The sequence below is a fragment of the Adiantum capillus-veneris genome, chromosome 16 (genome assembly GCF_014529385.1).
Source record: "Adiantum capillus-veneris isolate H3 chromosome 16, ASM1452938v2, whole genome shotgun sequence".
NCBI classification, from domain to species: Eukaryota; Viridiplantae; Streptophyta; class Polypodiopsida; order Polypodiales; family Pteridaceae; genus Adiantum; species Adiantum capillus-veneris.
The window spans coordinates 73,462,564-73,473,623 of NC_140946.1; positions in this window are offsets into that span (position 1 = coordinate 73,462,564).

Consider the following 11,060-nt stretch of genomic DNA (forward strand, 5'->3'; position numbering starts at 1 on the left):
GGTTAATGACTCATGCATTCAAAGAATACCTGAGAATATTCTTAGAAATATATATGGATGATCTCTGTGTCCACTCTCTTATATGAGAATAACATATTGACCATTTACAAAAGGTATTTGAGAAGTGTAGAACATATCGAATTTGTCTCAACCTGAAAAAATGCATTTTTATGGTAAGGCAAGGCCGCATCTTAGGACATATTGTCTCAAGAAATGGCATAACCACTGACCTAGACAAAATTAGAGTCATAGTAGACTTGCCCAGGCCTACTAATGCCAAACAAGTACAATCTTTCATGGGACACTGCAGATATTATCGAAGATTCATATATATGTATGCGATCATTGCACAACCACTATATCATTATTAATCAGTTTCGACTGGACTGAGAAGTGTGAAACTTCATTCCAAAAGCTTAAGAAAAACCTTGTATCAGTACTTGTACTTAAAGCACCAGATTGGAAAAAGATATTCCATGTTCACATTGATACCTCTGCATACGCAATTGGGAGTATTCTGGCTCAACTTGGAGACAGAATAATGGATTTCCCAATTTGTTATGCGAGCCGACAACTAAATAGTGCAGAAAAGAACTACACCACCACTGAAAGAGAGGGATTAGGAATGATTTATGCTCTAAAGAAATTTCGGCATTACTTGCTTGCAAACAAATTTGTGTTCTTCACAGATCATCAAGCTCTTTTGGATCTAGTAAATAAACCATGCAATACTGGGAGAATTGTACGGTGGTTTATTATATTGCTAGAGTTTGACTTCACAGTGGTAGTAAAAAAGGGTAAAACTCATCTACGGGAGGATCATCTTTCAAGGCTACAAACGGGAAAGCCCTTGAAGGAGTAGATGATGACATACCTGATGCTTATCTTTTCAATATTGAAATGATACCCAAATGGTTTCAGGAAATTGCTAGCATTCGTTCCTTTGGAGGTAGATTTGATAACAAGGAAGACAGATCCAAACAACAAACATTTTGACAAATTTTTTTTTTCAGTAGATTGCAGGACGACTGTACCATCTAGGCTCGGACCAAATTCTACGATTATGTATAAATCCAGAGGAATTCGAGTGTTATCGTGAAGAAGCACACATCCAAGATTGTGCATTTCATTGTTCAACAATAAAAACACACCAAATATTGAAACACTTAGGAGTTTATTGGCCAACTATGTATGCTGACACACATGCTTATGTTAACAATTGTACTATATGTAGTGCCAAACGATCGGTGGATCACGCGACATTGTTTCAGGTAACCATTGCACCTGTATGGAGTCAATATATCATTGATTTCTTAACAACAAGGATATTTTTTGAAAACATAACAAAAGCGCAAAAAAGGGCTATAGAGTTGGAGGTTCGAGACTTTAATTTAATTGGAAATCAACTCTACAAGAGAGGAAAGGAAAATCAACTTAGAATCTGTGCAAGTGAAAGTGAATACCTGCTGTTTCTAGAACACGCACATGGAGGAATAAGTGGAGGCCATTTTTAAGGCGATAAGATGGCAAAAATTGTCTTAACCCCGTAGGAATATGGTGGCCTACATTGCACATGGATGCCGAGGAGTTTGTAAAGTGTTGTGACGCATGTCAGCGCACTAAGGTGCAGATAAAGAGAGATGAGATGCCACTACGGCCAATGCTGGGAGCACGGGCATTTGCAAAATGGGGAATTGATTTTGTGGGGCCTATTTCACCCCCTGCATATCGCACCCATACCCAATATATCATTGTGGCTACGGACTATCTCACAACATGGGCTGAAGCCAAAGCAACACAAAAAGCAGACGCAAGAACCAGTGCACAATTTTTGTATGAGAATGTTTTTGTACGATACGGATTACCAATAGAAATTGTCAGTGAAGATCGAGGAACACATTTTCTTAATGAAGTCATTGAATATCTGCTAGAGGAATTTATGGTCATACATAAGAAATCTGCTCCATATCATCCATAGGCAAATGGACAAGATGAGACCACAAATAAAACACTATGCACAATTTTGACTAAAACAGTGTATCAGAGTCAAGGACCAACTGGGATCAACAATTACACTCAACACTATGGGCTTATAGGGTAGCTTACAAAACATCAATTGGAACCACACCATACAACATGGTATTTGGACTAAATGCTATATTACCCATAGAGTTTTTAGTTCCAACTCTATGAGTAGCGAAACGCTTAGAATGGACAAGCCATGAGCTCTCTTCAAGAATAGATGATCTTGAAAAGCTAGATGAACTTCGACTAAGAGCTGTAGCTTCGATCTATGATAGAAAGAGAAGACAAAAATAGTTTTTTGACAAGCATGTGCATACGAAAGAGTTCAAAACAGGTGATTATGTACTTGTTTATACTTTGAAGCAACATGCTAAAAAACTTAAACAGCGAGGGATGGGACCCTTTGTGATTAGTGACTTATCACAAAGTGGAGCTATCAAACTTGCTACATTGGCAGGAGAAGAAATGCCAAATTGGACTAGTGGGTGTCGGCTAAAAAAGTATCATTTACCAATAACACTGGATATGCTTCAACAAATCCATCAAGAAAAACAACGGATGAAGGAGAAACAGAGGGTACGAGAAGAAGCACAAGCAGAAGCAAAAGAACGCATTGCAAAAAGAAGGCTTCTACGACAACAACAACAAAGTGGATCACCGTTGCGAATAAATACTATTCAATTAACGAATTTTGGTGAAGACACAATGGAACCAATAATTGCAGTCAAAGTGGGTAGAAATCAAGTTGAATCGACGGCATTGCTTGATTCTGGAGCTCAAGAAAATCTTGTAAATTATATAATTAGCTCCAGCTCGAAGATCAACTACATCCTACTCAACAAGTGCTGGAAAGCAGTACCTCAAATTCATTAAGCACATTGGGCTTGACGATATTGCATATACAAGCACATCAAAACATTTATCCCCACAAGTTTTATGTGGTTGAGGATGCGAGCACACTACACCAAATGTTATTGGGACAACCATGGCAGAAAGAATATAATGTGCATATAGATTGGGGTTCGAATACAGTCAGAATTCAACAAGCACAAGAACACCAGGTGGTAGACTTTGTTCAGACAACCCGAAAGAACCAGATAATAGCACCACCATCACTGGATAAAGAACAAAAAAGATGGGTACCAATAAAGCAAAACACGATACCCATGGAGAATAACCATGGAACTGCCAACCATGTTCACTACAACAATAAGACAACACAGACCACAGTGAATAGATCAAGGTTAGCAACACGCGAAAAACAAGTATGGGTACGGAAGGATAGAGGCGACCTGGCATACAAACCACAATACAACAACAGAAGTCAATAGAAGAATACAGTTAAACCAACAACCAAGGGAATAAAATCCCGAAGAGAATGCTCAATAACCACTTAAATGCGACACGCATTTGGATCCCCAAACCAAAGCAACAGGAACTCCCTTCAGTACAAGCAACACCAGCAGCCAGACACTCACTAAATATCAAACCGGCAAACCGATCTATGTGGGTGCCGATCAGAAGAACAGCAATGACGACCAAGGACGAGGCAATAAACCTACAAAAGCCTCCACAACAAAACTCCAAAGGGAAATTAACAGAGAACAAGATTATAGCTACAACAGAAATGACACTTCCATCAACGGAAACAACCATGGCCATATTGACAGTAGCGGCAACCCAAGCAACTTTTGCAAAGAAGACGATCAAACAAAGAGCTGTAGAGTTACAACTTTTACTTGCAAAGAAAAACTACCAACCCAACCAAGAACAAATAGGAAACCTCGACGTCGAATGCCCATAAGCATCTTGCTTATTCCCTCCTCTCGCACAACATTAATTTTTCCATGCATTGACTGAGTATGCATAAAATAGGACCACATTACAAGGCTGCACATTAGCACAATTTTTAACCCATGCATTGCACACCCCAAGGCGATACCTTGTCATCCAGGAGGACTCCGACTAGGAGGGGGGGAGGCATTCTCAATGCGGACCCAATGAAGGTGAAAAGAGCAAAAAAGGACATGTTTTTCGACTATTTTGAAGGGTTTTCGTTTGATTGCAAAATTTTCTGGACTAACCTCAGTACATTTGCCCTTATACAGCACGAATGTACAAGTATATGGGGCCAAACGCCAAATTAGGCCTCTAGGTGTGTGTATATATGTAAAAATAGCCATTTTTCGGACAAAATATTGGTAAAATGGAGAAATCTGGCCTTAAAAATTGCATGTGAGTGTACATAGTGTTTTGCGATCATGTTTTTGAGTTATTGTGATTTTTGGAGATTTTCTGGGTTTATTTCGCTATTTTCTTTTTAATTTTACTAATTATCGGCAGAAAAGCTTCAAAAATACAAAAAGCACGTGAAATACGGTCGTAATGAAAAAGAAAAAATATGGGGATAATCAGTGACTATAGGACAACCTATGGTATAATGGGGGTGCAATTATGTGAATGTAGCTGGAGGCGTGTTTTGGCTAGATTTTGACTGAAACGTCAAATTTCTCGGAAACTGGGCAAACGGAGTCCAAATCAGGAAGATTTAGAGCCTAAACCGCATCTCGCAAGAAGTTAGGAGCACATATCAAAGTTCATAGAAAGTGGTCCGGGGACCCCCATTATAAGATTTTTTCACTTCACTTAGAGCTCATTTCTACTATTTCCTTCTGGAGAGAGAGCTCTAGCCACCTAGAATGAAACGGACTTCCAGCTGCTCCTACGACATGCACGACCACCCGACAGGCTCCAGATATGAGAGGTAGACTCAACACCTTGAGCTTTTCGCATATGTTTTATGTTTTATCGTGAAAACTAGTGTAGGGTTCACACAGGGAACGGGCAGTAGAGACCTACAGGTAGAGTAACCACCTAATGGCTAACCCAATAGCAATAAAGCTTCATAGGGGGTTTACCATAGCATAGGAGACCACTCTTGAATGCACAAAGGCGGCAAAAAACCATTGGGAAAAACTCTGGCACCACAAGCCCTGCAAGAGGCCACCAAGTGGTAAATTGGTGGAAAGTCGCCCAAATGCTACCAAAACTCATGGGTAGGAGCATCTCGACATGCTCTACAAGGCTATATAGCCCACATGGCCATAAGCGAGACTAAGCTTTAGAAACGGCATCGGACACACAAAGCATCAACTCGCTCTCACGGCCAAACTGGATGTCTGTTTGCCACCAAACTTCACGAGCGGCTTTCCTAGACCATCAACAACCAAGTCCTATGGTGGTAGACCACCATAAGTCATCGACGGCATGCAAATGCAACCACGGGCACTTCCAGAGTGAAAAATTGCCAAACGGAGCTTCGGTGAAGCCAAAGCCAACAAAAACCATATGGCAAGGTTCCCCAAGGAACCATGAAGCTATGGAGACTAACATCAAGAAATTTCATCGCCGAAAAGCACTCCAAGAGTTAGAAAACAACTGAGAGGATCTGAAAGCCAAACAGGGAGTTTCTATCTATCTTTTTGACTTTTTTATTGAAATAAGGCTTAAAGGGGACTCAGGGGGGCTAAGGGCATATACTAGTAGCACTTCTTCCAAAAGAATTCCTCAGAAGACATCCTACACGTAGAATGTCTCAGGGCCTCTTTTGCAAGTCAAACTCAATATCTCACCTCATACACAACTTCTACATAGCTTATACATGCTAGCCATCAAGTTTCATCACATTTGGACAAGAGTTGACCTCATATGCATCAAATAAACGGAAAGTCAGATCATAGAGGCAATAAAGGGTCATACCAAACTATAGAGTCAGATATGAAAAAATAGTGAAATAGACATCCTACGTGTAGGATGTCTAAATGCCCTATTTGACCTCCAGCTGGTGTGTTTGAGTTCCACATATCTTTATAACATCTTCACAAGCTCATACATCAAATTTCAAGCCAGACCCATCACATTTGGCCCCCAAAACCTCAAAGATGCACTTTTCTGAGCCTAAAAACACTAAACATGCTCCTAAAACCACCAATGCTTATCCAAATCAAAATCTAAGAACATGGCCATGTTCTACATGCTAAGAAAACATGGCCATGTTCTACAATCTAAGAACATGGCCATGTTCTACAATCTAAGAACATGGCCATGTTCTACATGCTAAGGGCCATGTTCTACATGCTAAGGGCTACCCAAAGAACCAAAATCAAGTCATTCCGAGATAAGAGACATACTACGCGTAGGATGTCTCTAGGGTCATATTGACCTTCTGTGTAGGAGTTGACATCATGGGAGTCTTTTACATGGTATAAGAAGCCTATATATCAAATTTCAATCCAATTGGATATCATTTGCCCATCCATGTAGGACATCCTACCCATTTTGTGAGCCAAAAGCCTAAATTTGCTCAAAATTGCACTTTTTGATGTCCAAACCAAATTCCAAGTACATGGCCATGTTGCACAGGTCAAGGGCCACAAGCATGTCAAGTTTCATCAAAATCAGAGGAAGTAGACATACTACGCGTAGGATGTCTACATGCTTATTTTCAACCAAAATCTAATGTGGGCACATGCATGGCTTCCCTAGTCCCTTTTGAGTTCTTATTTCAATTTTCAAGTCATTTGGGTAGTCAGAACTCAGTTTACTAGCAAATCTGTAAAGAACGCTAACTTTGGACTACTGAGTGCAACAGGATCCATGGCAGCCCCGCTAAGTCACCAGCAAAGAAGAAAAGAATGACCAACAAAGATTACCTAGATGAAGTGGAGCCATTTGTAATACCAGCAGGAACCATAAAGCCCATTACCACTTGGTTACAAAGCCTGCCATAGAGCTGCCAATGATACCTCAGGAACTCAATGAGTTAACGAGAAAGCTAGATATACTGTCTCTCTTGGAAAAGCTGGACTTACAAAATTATTTTGAAGCGTTGCCAGCAGGAATTGACATCCAGAGAGTCTAGGAATTCATCACCACAATCAAAGAAAATGGCATAGCCAAAGTGACGGATCTACAAGGAAAGACCAGAGTAATTGTAATCACGCCAGAAGTGGTCGCAAGTGCATTGAACCTCTCTAACAAAGGCGACAGTGTCAACAAGAGGCGAGAAGAGGTAAAGGTATACAAAGAAATAAAAAAGAACTACACCTTCGAGGATGTTGCTGATCCAATGGTGGCAACCATGTGCCAACTTTACAACCAATATTTCCATATGTGCACAAAGAGACCTCAAAAGTACACTGCACCACCAAAAGCAATTGGAACGACATTTACATGGGCAATGAAGACAAGCAGGCCAAAAGAGATATATTATGTAGCATACCTACAGTACAACATGGTGAGAATGGGAACCCCGAATCCTACATACATTACATCGGGGGAGATGCTTACAAAGGTGATATATGAAGCTTTACATGCAAGGGGCCAGTGGCCTCTTCCTCCATCACAGAATGACTGGTTAAAGCTGATAGAGGACAAGGAAGAGGAACAACATACAGCTCCCAGGGTAATCACCAGACTAAAGAGAAAGCTAGAGACAGTGGAAGGAGATCTTGCTCAACGAAAGAAAGCTACTATACAAATGTTAGCAAAAGAGACCAAATCCCAGAAGGCTGCTTGGCTAGAAAGGTTGATGGAAAGTTTCAAAGACCAACGAATGCTAAAAGGAGATCTAAATGAATTATGGAAGCCCTCACTTGAGGCAATGTCTGGATCTTCTCAAAGAGCAAATAGGTATCGTTTTGAAGACTACATAAAGAATTTTGAGATCCTAGATGCAGCAGCTGAGAACATTCCAGTCATACCATTTACTCACAAAGAGGTTGATGATGTGAGGTGGCAGCTGCTAGAAGAGCAGGAAGGGGAAGAAAGAGAGAGGAAAACAAAAGCTGACCGGGATTTCAAAAAGAAACCATCAACCCTGCCACCATTAAGTCGAGATTCAAGTCCTCCACCATCACCACCTCCTCCTAGTCCTCCTCAACCCCGACAAACTGAGGAGTTGAACAAATCTGATGGGCAACAAGACTCCAAGGAAGAGGAGGACAAAGAGAAAGAGCAAAAGGCAGAAATTGAACCAAAAGATGAGAAGCCAGATCCAGAAGCAAAAAACTATATTCCTTGATCTACTAGCTATTGGATACTCTCGAGAAGAGGCAGCTCATGCAGCTTTTCAGTTGTCTAGCACTAGGCCCAAAGAATATATACTGAGCCCTCGATTGGTGGAGTTGAAGGAAATGGCCACAGATACAATGGATTTACAGTCACAAGCCAATGATTGGGATGAGGTGATGCAAAGACTCATTGGGCTCAGAGCAAGGTCTATGGCCACTGATATTGAGTGTGATAATCTCAAAGTAAATGAAGTTCAAAGCAAAGCCGAGGTGGACTCGCTGCAAAAGCAGGACCAAGAGAACACACAGAAGCAAGCCAAGCTGCAAGCTGATCTGGACGCGGAATTAAAAAGATGCCAAGAGCTGGAAAGTCAGAGTAGGCAACAAACCAAAAGCTTCAAAGAGCAGATGAGGAGTATAAGAAAATCAGCAAATCACTGACGGATGCGGAGAGAGAAAGGGACAACTTGACACTCCAGCTTGCCGATGAGTCCAAAGAAGTGGAGACTTTGAGAAATGCTAAGAAAAAAGCTAAGCTAGAACATGAGGCCAGCCAGGACGAAGTTATAGAGCTGAAAGATTAAATAAAGATGAAAGATCAGAAAATCCAGAGGCTAAGGGCATCTCCGGGTAGAGTCAGAGCCGCGGCCTCAACTAGCACTACTTCAGAGAAGGATATGTATAAAGAACAGATGAAGGAACTCCAAAAGGAGTTGACACTAGAGAAGAGACAAAGATTGATGCTGGCCGAGGGCTCCCTAGTGATGCAAATCCGTTTGGAGGATGAGAACAAGGCCATGAAAGATGAGCTAGCAGCCTTGAAAAAGAAGATGGACAAGGATCTCAAGAAGATGCAAACTGAAAATGAAGACACCAAGAAGAAGCTAGAAGAGGCTGAGAAAGCCAATGCTGAATTGAACGACCTTTTAGTGACCATGGGGGATCAAGCTGAATAGGAAAAGAAAGCATATCAAAAGCAGATTGATGAGCTAAAAGGCCAACAACAGACTGAAGAGCCACAATTGAGCACATGGCCAACAGCTATGGAAAGAATTGATATAGACAATGTGTCAGATCTAGTGGACACAACAATGCAAGAGGACATCCTTGTGGGACCATCCCAAGATCCCCGGGATCTGACACAAGAAGAAGAAGACAATCTACAAAAGGCAATAGAAGCGGCCATAAAAGACACCGCCAAAGAAGCAATGCAGTGGGAGCAGAGGATATTGAAGTCTATGACCATTCAGAAATTAGATGCAAATGTCGTTCGACATGAATGGCTACAACCCTCTCTCCCATATCCTCTTTTCAAGTATGAAGCTGCTACACTAAAGAAGAGGATTAAAGAGGAGCCGATATGCCACTATACGAAGAAGATATCACCAAACCAGAAGGTGTTAAGCTTATTGTGGACTCTCAGCCAAAATGGAGGAAGGCATGGCTAACTAAATACCCACAGTATTTAGTACATCTAGTAGAGGCGCCTAAAATAATCAGAGATAACCTTAGCTTTTTCCCTCTACCAAGGATGCGGACCTAGAAAGAGCAAGAACTGCTGAAGAAAAGCCACCCCACATGGCTCAACTACCCAAAGCTTCCAGGCTTGAAGGCAGGTGAGAGAATGAGTGAGCAATAGATGGTCAAAACCCTAACGGGCGCCATTAAATTGTTTACGGGCTCGCCTGACCTCTCTTGCATTATGCTCAAGAAGATATGTAAAATCCTTATGGCAGTTTTTGAGATCTTTAAACCTGGACAGGCAACAGTCATCATATTTTTCTTCCAAGATACATATAGACGTGCTTATGAACTGTTTGCTCAACCTTCCCATGAGGTGATACATGCCGTCTACTAGCGAATAATGTTTTTGCCCTCGTACCATCTCCAGGCCTTTGAAGAAGCCTTCTACACCGGTTTCTTCACCATCGATATAGATATATTCGGCCCTACATTACTGGCCCAGCATGCACGGTATGAGTCTGTTTTGAAGATGCGCGAAAGCCTCTACTGAAGAAGCAGTTCTATTGTCATGTCGGGGATGATATGATCTAGGAGGGGGGGAGTGTTACCAGTTGGACACACTCAACGGAGGTTGATTGCCCAACGGGATACTAATTTCCGTTGTGATCATTCCTTAATTGAGAAGAAACCGTCATTTCACCTTTGTAAATAGTGGGGCTTGCAGAAGCTTCCAAATTGTATCCCATTTTTGACATTTAGACTTAGTAAATGGTTAAATTGGAACATTAGGATTTGAGATTGTAAGGTATTTATACCACTTTTGACCTTAATACAAAAAAACCTTTTGTCATTTTCATAAGTTTGTCTGTGTGAATTGAGCGTACTCTGTGTAAGAGAGAGAGTGAGAGTTCAGAGCTTCTCTACGCGTGCCCTGATGATCTGTTTGAAACACCAAGAAGTGAATCTCCTTGCGCCGAAGAGAGCTATGCGCCAAGCTCATCACTGCGCACATACGGCCCGTTTCTGCGAGATAGACGCATGAGCCTTATCTAGGGTTTCAGTGAGTTTCTGGTGTCTGTTTTCTTATTGCAGCATATCCACGCGTCTGAATCGAGATAAGATACACATTAGGCATGTTAGTTTCAGAAAAAATTGACCTGTAAATTTTGAGCAGACATCCTACGCGATTCTGCACCTGGTGTTGAGGGTTGGGGTTTTGGGTCACGAACCTTAAGGAGAGCGACCTATTAGGATTTCCCTCAAGTTTCGTAGCATTTCAAGAACGTTTGATGGGTATTTGGCTCTTGAAAGAGTTGTAGAAAATCTCCTCTTGTGTACTCTTGAAGACTGTAACTTAGACATTGGGTAGAGACCTCTGTAGGAAGTAGTCAATAGTCAGTCGAGTGTAGGTTGACACCCTATGCTTTCTTCCGCATGCCTGCGGGTCGAGCTTCATCCTTAGCTGACAACTCTTGTTAAGTGAGTTCTCGTTGTGCTGAC